Source organism: Rattus norvegicus, chromosome 18 (assembly GCF_036323735.1).
Source record: "Rattus norvegicus strain BN/NHsdMcwi chromosome 18, GRCr8, whole genome shotgun sequence".
In the NCBI taxonomy this organism is placed as follows: Eukaryota; Metazoa; Chordata; class Mammalia; order Rodentia; family Muridae; genus Rattus; species Rattus norvegicus.
The window spans coordinates 64,429,326-64,441,234 of record NC_086036.1 but is presented as its reverse complement, the minus strand read 5'-3'; the positions used below and the strand labels follow the sequence as shown (position 1 = coordinate 64,441,234).

General features: G+C 41.7%; 1 long non-coding RNA gene across 6 annotated transcripts in view; it reads right to left on the bottom strand.

Moving 5' to 3' along the window:
• Nucleotides 1-307: 307 nt before the first annotated feature.
• The window catches only part of LOC102548061 (uncharacterized), a 96,297-nt gene continuing 84,695 nt past the window's right edge, over nt 308-11,909 (bottom strand). For 4 of the 6 annotated variants that reach the window (XR_010059729.1, XR_010059734.1, XR_010059732.1 and 1 more), the window contains one exon: nt 308-10,751. This is a non-coding gene — a long non-coding RNA (uncharacterized LOC102548061). The remainder of the gene's footprint in view (nt 10,752-11,909) is intronic. The other 2 variants (XR_010059731.1, XR_010059733.1) reach the window with 2 other exon arrangements.

Genomic DNA, 11,909 nt, shown 5'->3' with positions numbered 1-11,909 from the left:
GACAGACAGTCCTCACAAATCCTTCAGTGTGGTAAATTGGCCATTCGGAGAGCTCTGGACTCCATTTACTAAGCAACATGACTCACATGGAGGGCCAGGCGCTGACACTTCAGGCAAATTAAGCCATCACAGCAAGGGCAAGGCAACCTCTGAGTCACGGGCAAAGGTCTATTTTAGGTCTCTGGCCCTCTAAGGCAGCCCATTTCCCAGCAGGGGAATGATGCCATGCATGATAAGGATGATAATTTACCTTTCCTTCCTCCTCCTTCACCTCCACCTCCTCCTCCTCCTCCTCCTCCAGCCTGTCTGTTGGTAAGCTCAGAGCATTTCCACAGAAACCACCATTTGCTCTCAGCCCTTGTCTCCAGGGTGTCCAAATGAATACACCCCCATGACATCCCCAGCACATAATTTTAACTGAACAAAGGAGAGTGACATTTGAACACACTGTCCCTCCCACTGCATGACTTTCTTCCAGGAGTAAGGGCACTCCCCACATTAGGATTCCTGGGTTTGCCCTCGGTCCTATAATGTTCTTCGCAATTAACATATGGGTCTTGACTCTCTGCCGCCATTTTATTTCTCCCCAGTCCACTCTGGCTCTGCAAAATTTTGGCGTGCGTGTCAGAGGCCATTTCACACACAGAGTGGACTTGTTTGGCTCAACCCATCAGGGTGTTTTGGTTTTTTTTTTTAAGTCTATATGGGACATTACTTCTAAACATCATCTTTTTCTCAGATGACAGGGGACAACTAGGAAGCGAGGGGACACTGGCAGAGCAGCATGTTGCCTTTCTTTCTGCTTTACAGTGACCAGGTTTTGCTCATCCACTCCTAAGACACACTTCGCATCTTTTATTTGGTAAACACGGCTCTCATGATCACTCTTATCATTAAGTCAAACTGTTTATCCATTCGCTTACATGATTGCAAACAATAGAAAAATACCTCGTGGCTACAAGATACCTTATGCAGTCTGCGTACTCAGGCAGTGGGCAGCTGCTTTGACTGACAGAGTCACAGAGCCCCATGGAGTAGAAGTAGGGTGGCTTCCCGAGGAGTGGGATGCTGCTCAGTCTGAAATGACATCAGCCCAGCCAGTTGGGGATGGAATCTACACTAAGAAGAATAAAGCTAGATAGTGGGTGGTTGTTTTCTGTGAGATTTCCATAAACAGAAAAGGAAACTTTATATGGCCGGAGTTCTGGCCTAGACACCTCGACTAACCAGTTATGAGAAGTTAGCTTGTCCTGTGCAGTCTTATTTATATGACATGCAAGGACATTACACTCTATCATGTCTACACGACTTCTAGGACCCAAATGATCCTTGGATAACTAAAAGGTAGAAGATTTAACTCGACAGTCAACTAGCATCATGAATGCCAGAGAGTCCTCTAACCGCTCTACACCTCATCTGTAAATCAGGAATGGCACTGTCTTATATTTATTGTTTATTTATTGTTAAATAAAATTATACCTGCAAAATAAAATGAAAACAATATTCCTAGTTATCATTTATTATTTTATATGTGTCATGTGTTCATTTATATCACATATTCTACTAAATTGTTTCTTTTAGGTCTGTGTCTCTCTCTTCTGGTTGTCCAAAGCTACTTGAGGAAGATTCACCCTTCACATCTTTGTCTTTTTTTATCCCCTTCCCTCTACAGTTTTCTCTGAGATCTGAATAAATACAGTCATGGGTTATTTACACACCAGCAGTCAGAGAAAACCACACGAAAGCACTCATAAGACCAGGCTATATATGTCATAGGAATAAAAGATAAAAAAATAAAGAAAACACTGAGACGATCAGAAATTAAAACGAGATAACAATGCAGGTGAGTCACAGACAATTTCGAGAAAATTAGAAAGTGAAAACATAACACTATAATTAACCCATGCATTGGAACAAATGAACAATTTGATTTGAAACTGGAGAAAATCAGCGAGTGATGTGTGGGACATACTTGAAGCACTTCCCTTGAATCTGGAGGTAAAACTCATGAAGATGAGAACCATACTAAACATATCAGGTTTAACTCTCGTGTGTAATCTTTTATAGTTGTTAGGAAAACTCCCTCCTCAAACTTCTGTGCTGCACACTCAATTGACAGCTGTTGACACAATTTGGGGAAGGTTCTGGAAATGTCAGAAGGTAGGATGTACCTAAAATAAGTAGAAAACTGGAAGCACGCTTTGGAAGACCATCCCTCTGTCACCAATCAGCAAGCTAAGGAGTTTTTTGCTTGACCTGTGTAAAAATTGTGAAAACAAAATGGCGCTTCTCTGGACTCAGGAATTTATTCTTTTGTGAGAGCTGTATCCTGGCTTGTCCTCTCCTTTTGTACTACTGCTTCCTGTCGTCTTCAGGGCCTGCCTACTCTCAAATGGTTCATCTGCTCTGTCAGCTGTCAGGTTGGTACTGTTGATTTCTACCTCTCCGTGGTCACTACCTGGTCCCAGATGTCTGTTCATGAGCTAGGTGCCAGGTCAGTGGGGTCAGCCAGGCATGGGTAGCTGATGCCACTCCGATGCCAGCTGAATTCAGGTTTGCAGGTATCAATAAGCAGTGTCTGGTCTCTGTATTACTTAGCGCTCTCATACATTGTACTAAGAAGTTCAGGGTTGGCTGAAGTTATAAGGATAAATATAACTTTGTAAAAATTCAGAAACAAAAAATATGAATTGCTAGGGGAAAAAAAATCACTAAACAAATCCAATGGACCGAAGGATAAGACAAAATAGAAACCTCAAAACTGGTGAGATTTTTCAATGTTGATGCCTCTTCATTAAATTCTTTTGTGAAAGCCAACCCTTTAATGTTGTGGTATGGAGACATGAGGCCTTAGGGAGATGGTTGGAGCATGAGAACTTTGCTCTTATGAATGCGATTATTCAAAGATGAATGGGTAATGAAAATGTTGTACATGTGCTATTCAGCAGGAAAGATCATATTGGGTGAGGTAACCCAAGCCAGAAAGGCAAACATCTCATCCTTTTTCATCAGAGACTAATAGCTTCAAATCTCCAGGTGTGAGGACAGAACCTGGAGTAACTGTAGAAACCAGGAAAGTAAAAAGGGGTCATTGCCAGGGTGCAGGAAATGCCACAGAGGGCAATGGCGGAGTTGAAGTGATTGGATATGGGGAATGGAAAACTAATGAGGGGTTCTAACTTAGAGAGAGGAGAGGGAGAGTATATAAAAAAAGGGAAAATAATAGTAGGATGCCTGGAAAAGTCATGAGGAATCACACTATTAACTATCTATCCCTCAATAAAACTACATGTTAATCTGTGAATAAAAATACACAGAGAGTTAAAGGAAATGTTCTCATCTGTGCTGACAATGTTCCTTCCAAGAACCAAAGACAATCTAACAAAAATCTCAACACCAGACTTGAGAAGCCATCTGTTGAATTGTTGGTCGGGGTTGTCAAAGAGGCTCTCAAAACATTACAAACTATTGCTTCTGCCCTCCGTTGCCCCCAGAGGTGAAAGATAAGCCCTACTGCTGAGGACATTTTAGACACAGGGCCTAGAGTCCCCTGAGCTGAAGCTGATCTAAATACCTTCTCCCTGAGAGCTAGCTTTCACTGTACCAGAATGCACCATGCAGACTTCCAAACTGTGAAAGCCACCAACAGTCCTACCCAGCTCTGGTTCCTGTGAGGCACACGTTGATACCAGTATGGTGTGCTAATCCTAAGGTACAGTAGTGGCATATATTCCCTAGTGGTAACTAACAACTAAATGTACTTAAGGCCTGCTCAACAAGAGGGAAATCATGTCTGATACTGGAATCCTAGCCAAATACCTAGGGCTAGTGAAATCCTGGATCTTGGAGGCAATCCTATAACCATCACTTGACTAAACCAGCACAATTCCTAATTAAATTCTAAGCATCTGTCCTTATACCCACAGGTAAGTGTAGGTATTTTGTTATAACAGCCTGGGTAGACTAAAATTGTGGTGCAAAAGGGCTGGCTCAGCCTATCAGGTCTAAGCTAGACAGACACCCAGAGTGATTAAACCACAGAGAGGAAGTCTCAAGACAGAGATCCTAATTTCTGGCTCTTAATGTATTGTAGATTTTATCATATTAGAAATGTCTCTCTGAAAGCAGTAACTCTTTTGGCCGTGTCTTCTAGAATCTCACATTCCATAATTAATTTGCCCTTGCCAACCAACTGCTGGTTATCACATCACCTGTTCATACCGTCTCCTTCTTTCCCATGCTCCTACACAGCACTGAACCAAAGGGCTCTTCATTCACTGGTGTTGCATCACACTGCTCCCATGCTCTGTGTGTGTGTGTGTGTGTGTGTGTGTGTGTGTGTGTGTGTGTGTGCGTGCGCGCGCACATCTCCAGTTTAATATCAATTTATTTGGAGAAAACGACCTTTTTCTTTTTAAAAATAATTTATTATGTTATGTAAATTGGTACTTTTCGTGTATGTCTGTGTAAGAGTTTTAGATCTCCTGGAACAGAAGTTATAGACAGTTTTGAACTGCCACATGAGTGCTGGGAATTGAACTCGGGTCCTTTGAAAGAGCAGCCAGTGCTCTTAACCACTGAGCCATCTCTCCAGCCCTGAAAATGACCTTTTCCAAGACTTTACAATTATTTAGCTGGGAATATGGCATATGTATCCACATAGACTCATGACCACACACATATACACATGCACACACACACACACACACACACACACACACACTGCATATACATTAACAAAAAATGAGTTTATAAAAATATGTCTTCATTTTAATAGCTGAATAGTATTCCATTGTGTAAATGAAGAACATTTTCTATATCCATTCTTTCGGTTGAGGGACATCTGGGTTGTTTCCAGTTTCTGGCTATTACAAATAAAGCTGCTATGAACATAGTGGAGCACATGTCCTTATGGTATGGTGGGGAATCTTTTGGATATGCCCAAGAGTGGTATAGCTAGGTCTTCAGGTAGAAGTATTTTCCAATTTTTCTGAGGAACCTCCAGATTGATTTCCAGAGTGGTTGTACCAGTTTGCAATCCCACCAGCAATGGAGGAGTGTTCCTCTCCCTCCACATTCATGTCAACATATGCTGTCACTTGAATTTTTTATCTTAATCATTCTGATTGGTGTGAAGTGGAATCCCAGGGTTGTTTTGATTTGCATTTCTCTGATGACTAAGGACTTTGAACATTTCTTTAATTGTTTCTCAGCCATTTGAGATCCTTCTGATGTGAATTCTCTGTTTAGTTCTGCACTCCATTTTTAAATTGGGTTATTTGGGGTTTTGGAGGTTGACTTCTTGAGTTCTTTATATATTGTGGGTATCAGTCCTCTGTCAGACGTAGGTTTAGTGAAGATGTTTTTCCCAATTTGTAGATTGCCGATTTGTCCTATTGACAATGTCTTTTGCTTTACAGAAGCTTTTCAGGTTCATGAGGTCCCCCTTATCAATTGTTGGTCTTAGAGCATGAGCCATTGGTGTTCTGTTTAGAAAAATTTCCCCTGTGCCAATGAGTTCAAAGCTCTTTCCCACTTTCTCTTCTATTAGGTTCAGTGTATCTGGTTAAATGGATGGAACAAGAAAATATCATCCTGAGTGAGGTAACTCAGAGACCAAAAGGACATGCATGGTATGTACTCACTGATAAGTGGCTATTAGCCAAAAAGTACAGAATACCTAGGATACAATCTACAGACCATAACAAGCAGAAATGCCCAACTGAGAGGAAAGGAATACAAATTACATTTCATGAGTAGTCTTCAGTATTTCATTATCTATCTATCTATCTATCTATCTATCTATCTATCTATCTATCTATCATCTATCTATCTATCTATCTATCATCTATCTATCTATCATCTATCTATCTATCTATCTATCTATCTATCTATGTACCTATCTATCTACCTACCTAATGTTTGTTTTTGGAGACGGACTCTTAATTTATGTATATTAATGTTGTGACTGTATATATGTCTATAAGGGTGTCAGATTTTGAGGCTGGCCTTACAGAGATCCGCCTGCTTCTCCAGGGCTGTTATTAAAGATGTGGGCCATTTGAAAGGGAATCACTGTGTAGCCCAGACTGACCCCAAACTTGTGTTTTTCTTGCTTCAGTGTCCTAAGTGCTAGACTTGCAGTTATGAGTCTCCATGCACCAACAGAGCTTGGTTTTAATGAGGAATAATTTATATAATGACATGCCTCAACTACACATCCTAGTGGATATTTATGTCTAAATATACTCAGTAACCACTCCTTAGGTAGCAAGATTTGTTTCAAAAAAATCTCAATTTCCGTTAATTTGTTAAAATCTCTATTTATTTCTACTTCAACTCTCCTACCTCAAGTTCCTCCCAATCATCAATGCATCCACACTAGCCACACCCTTGTCCTTCATCACCTTGGGCTTGTTTCTAAGGAATATGCAATATTCATTAAATGACATAAAAGATAAATTTCATTTTTAAATCCTTTAAAATAAGAGATTTAAACAACAGAATGTATACTTCTGACTCATATGCATGCTTTTTCTTAAAATATTTACTACTAATCAGAATTATGTTGGGACTGAAAAATAGATCTTATGGGAAATGACCGACCACATGAGAGAGAAATGACGGCTGAGTTGAAAGTGGCCCACCGAGCTCTGCTAGTTTGGGTCACAAGAGCAAGCCCCATCCTGTCTGATACACAGAAAGCAAATATTCAGATGAGCCTGAAGGATTTTTCAGTTCTTCCAGAGAGACACCCTGCATGAACAGATTCCCCCTTAGAGACTTCTGATAATTATCGATTCTCAGTGAGTGGAATTCACTTAGTCTAATAGCATCTTTCTAAATATAGTTACATGAGCATCTTACCTTCACAACCAGGCCCACATCTAAAGAGGTAACATTTAAATTTTAAAAATTAAAAAAGGAAAATTAAAATTAAGAAATTAAATGAAAGAAAATTAAAATGAAAGAAATTTTTTTTCTTAATTTCTTAAATGACTAAGAGAGCCTAAACACATGTCTCTTTGAACAGTTGTTACTATTGTATTCTCCATAGAACTGAATGTTTGTCATTTCTGGTCTAAGTAGTATAGTTGCGAGACAGAGAAGTCTTCTGTTATCAAGTTCAATATCACAGAGCATTTGATGTATTCTCTCTAGTCTCCATAGAGAGAGCCAGCACTGTCAAACTGCTTTGTGTCTTACACCTTCTCAAACCTGAAAACCAAGACCAAAGTTCCCCCTCCGGCATCTCCTCCTAAGTTCAAACAATTGAGTCCTCTAACTTCTCCATATGGTAGTGATTTTTGCCAACTTCAAACGGTTTTGGCTCTCTGTCATCACCTTGAGACTGTCCACATGTGACAAAGTGCAGACAAGAATTATGGTGTAGCTCTTGCAATGGCACATACCTGGGAAACTGAGGGAGAAAGAACATGTTTGAGGCCAGCCTGGGCTACACAGCAAGTTTAAGGCCAGCCTAAACTATATAGTAAAACCCCTTTCTAAACGAACAAAAACTGCAAAAGCGTTATAACAAAACGTGAGGACTCAGGATACCGCTTGGTGGTAAAGCAAACCTGAGTTCAATCTCCAGCACTGCCAATGCCATAGCCTCCACCCCCCACTACCTCCAAAAGTTTTTCTGAGTCTATTATATAAAAGAGGGTGGCTTCCCTGAACATGTGCAACCTCTTTGTCCCACCCATGACAAGTCCTCTTCCAATGCATGACCTCACCCCACTCCCAGATCTCTTCTTTGTACCAAGAAGCATTTGTTTGTCTTGATCAGGTTATTTCTGGAGTCTCAACCTCTTCCTTCCAAACCCTGCTAGGTCCCCTAAGGAGCTTTCCCTCCCATTCCTTTGTTTCAGCCTAGCTTCCTTTTCCCAAACAAGTCTTGGCTGGTTTTTCTAGTCTTCTGTTTTCTAAATCTGGTTCGCTGTCCCAATTGGACACCCCCTTCACCAGCGCCCACACACCCTGGTCACTGCCATGTCTTCAGGCTGTGTCCTTACTGTGGGATATAGTTCTTTCAAAAAGCAAATCTCTGCCTTGAAGAAAACCTGAGCTATTCCTGACTCACCAGTGAGTCTGCAAACCCATACCTCCTGTGTTACTTTTTGAACATGCAAGGAGAAATAGTGATTTTATCAATTTCCTCTTCAATTCTCAGCCTTGTTGTCCCCACATAATAATCTACCCACATAGTAAAACCTCGCCAGGATTAATAACCTGTCATAGTCCAACAATTACTTCACAGTCTTCTAACATAAAGAGAAAAACATGGGTTGTTTATGTCTGTCTAACTTTTATTTGTGTGTCTATAAGTGTGTGTCTCTACTTGTGGGGTGTGGTGGTTTCCACTGAGGTCAGAAGAGAGAATCAGATTCCCCACAGCTGGAGTTACAGGTGGCTGGGAATCAAACTTTGGTTCTCTGAACGAGCAGCAAGTGGTCTTAACAACCAGGCCATCTGTCTAGCCCCATGACTTGGATTTTGAGGCAAATACGCATAGCCTCAAGGGTCTTGTGCAGCTCAGAGGTTATCAATAGCTGTAGATTTGGCCTTTTGTTGTGGTCCTGTGATCTTATACTTCAAGCATTTGAGAAGAGCATCACAATTTCCATGAAAGCCTTACTACACAATGAGAATGTCTTGATTTAAAAAAATAACAAAGGGTGCTGGGGAGACAGCTCAAAAATCAAAGTGGGGCCCCAAGTTTGTATCTCCAGGACCCACATAGGCTGGGTGTGGAAGGTCACTTGCAATCCCAACACTGGATGATGAGCTGGAGAATTCCTGGAAGTGGAATGAATAGGTTGCAAGATTAGAGGAAGCAGGGTCAGGGAGATCCTGCCTCTCTATATAAGGCAGAAAGGGATAGAGGACCACGCTCCACAGGCATGTGCACACACATGCCCATACACCTAAACACACACATGCACCCACACGTATAAATATGAGTATTCACTATACATACATGCATATGCCAAAAGCGGGGAGGACAAGATAGACTACTTCACAGTTGGTGGAGAAATGAGACAATATATACTGCTATGTAAAGTACCAGCCCAGCATCTGGCAGTGGACAAGGAGAAGCTGAAAATTCTGTGAGCATCTCCTCACCTGTTTATTTTTATTTTTTTTTTATTTTTAAAACACATCATTGTTATGCACAGATATGTACAGACATGGAGAGGCACACAGAAAAGTAGGCAAGCGCACATGCTGGCATGCACACACAGACATACACACACACACACACACACACACACACACACAGAGAGGGGGGGTGGGGGAGAGACAGAAAGAGACAGAGACAGAGAGACAGAGAGACAGAGAGAGTGGGGGAGGGGGAGGGAGAGGGAGAGGGAGAGGGAGAACCAGGCACCCACACACTTAACCTGACTCAGTGAAATAACATGAATTAAGTTCTCTCTCTTCTAAGTGATAAGCACTGTTTCCAAACTCCTTAAGCAGCCACCGTATGACCTCTCCAGTAACTCTGCAGCAGCGACACTGGCGAATCCTAGATGGCTACAGCCTCTCTCTCTCTCTCTGCTCCTGCCGATAAGATGCCACCATGTGTTTTGGTCATTTCTTGACTTGACAAATGTAACTGTTGTCCAGATGGCCTGTCTTCCCTCTGTGCTTCTCGAGTCTAGTAAATATTAGAAACTGCTGCCAAGATCCCTTCCCTCTGGTCATTCTGAACCTAGTTCAAGCCCCTACTGCAGCTCTGTGCTAGAATTTCAGAGCCCACATCCCCGCAATCTGAAGTAAAAGTAAGACGGGCTCCAGTACATGCTTGGGAGCCTCCATTGTTCTAAAATTTGCACTTTTGTCAGATGTTTCCACTCTTTGAGTTTTCTTTTTCCTTCACTCATCACCTGGAATTTTCCAAACACCGCCACCCCGCACTTTTCTTTTTCGCATTAAGACTATTCCTAAGACTCTATCTAAAAGGCAACAGAGACCTAAACTGTGATGCATCTATTCATTAAATACTGGGAAGACTTTATCAGGATAAAATGAGTATCCTCCCAGACACACTACTACTAGCTGAGGTAGGGAAGGTAGAGAAGAAAGAATAAAGAAGTATATGAGTATGTGCACAGGCATAGACGCACCTTTTTCTGCAAGGATACATTTTTAGATATTTTCCTATAAATATATAATATGCTATTCGAAATGTCTGCCTTTGAGAACAGGGACCTTTTCTAATATCTGTATTTTCTACCTATGCACCTTAGTTATTTTTTTCTATGTTCATCAGGAATTATCTGGACAGAGGGCGGGGGGGGGGGGGAGAGAGAGAGAAAGAGAGAGAGAGAGAGAGAGAGAGAGTTTATTTCTTTCTGTACAGCAATATATCAATATCTAAGAAATGACGCATTTGAGCTGGAGAAATGGCTCAGCCATTAAAAGCCAGGCTCACAACTGAAAATATCAGAAATGATGGGTTTAGAAAATGGAAGTCGCCTACTTCATGGTGCCTCCGAGTTGGTTGCCTGTGTCAAGATGAAGCTGGATATCTTCTTTCCAGACACTGGCTGTTGGGAACTCATTGAAATGGATGATGAACTCAAGAACTCAAGCCTCCCATGAGAAGCCACAGCCACTGGAGCAGATGCTGATGCTGTGGGTGAAGAGTGGAAGGGTGATGCTGTCTGAATCAGTGGTGGCAATGACAAACAAGGTGTCCTCATGATGCAAGGTCCTCTGACCCACGGTGAAGAATGTTCCTGCTGTTGAGAAAGATGTGTTCTTGATATAACCCAAGGAGAAATAGAGACAGGAAGTAGAAGTCTGTTCAGGGATGCGCTGTAGACTACGATCTACAATGTTCTGGGCTCAGCTGCCTAGTTTTTCATCCTTTAGTTTTACCTCCTCCTTTCTTCTGAGACAAGATTACACTTTGTAGCCTAGGCTGGTCTTGGGTCTGCATCTACTCTCCTATGCCACCCTGCCGAGTGCAATCACACTCAGCTTAATCATTTACCTCTTATGATTTGGTGGTTGGAGAAGGTAAACACCTCCTCGAGGAATTTGGGAGTCTTAGGAGCCTCACTATTCCTTGAGATATTGTTAGGCCAGATCTTAGAAGTATGTCCTGCATCCTGGCTGCTGTGTTCATGATGTAAATGCTCGTGACCAACCCAGAGCACATCGACACTTCTGATGATGAAGTGTATGGTGTTTCTTAGTTTTATTCTAAAGCCAGGATGCTATCATGAGAACTCTTGGATCCTGACATATCTCATTACACATTAGACATACATGCTCCCTGGTGATAGGAACATGCACCTGAGTTTACCGGAGGAGAGAGGCTTAACTCTGGCTATGTGAAGGAATTATTAGACAATGAATAGACTAGCAATTGCCCAGGCGTGTGGTTCTCTAGTGTATGGCCTAGAACTGGCATCATTGGAATCCACCGGGAATATAGTCAGATGTGTGAACCCATGGATTCCACCCAAGATCTACTGAATCAAAATGCAGAGTCCAGTACCACGATTTTAAAACCTCCAAGTGATTTTGATGTCTACTTATTTTGACGCAAAAATAAATGCCCGTGCTGCAAAATTGGATTTAGAAAGACCAATGCATGGATGAGGGAAAGTGTGTAGGTCAGCTTGGAGTGTATAACAAGTCTAGAAGAAAGAGCACCCTGGTAGGCAAGCTTACCCATGAGCAATGAAAGAACAGACTTTGCTCTGTGAACACCAGCATCCTTTGTAAATAGAAACAAACTCCAGTATCTACCATAAGGAGTGGATAGATGAAGAGCAGGAGTTAAATGGAAAATTAAAGGGTGAAATATTGAAAAGATAAAGGGGGCTAGATAAATCAAAGGAACTTGGGGAAATTGTCACAGGAGACATTTAGTCCTGAGAGACAAGGTA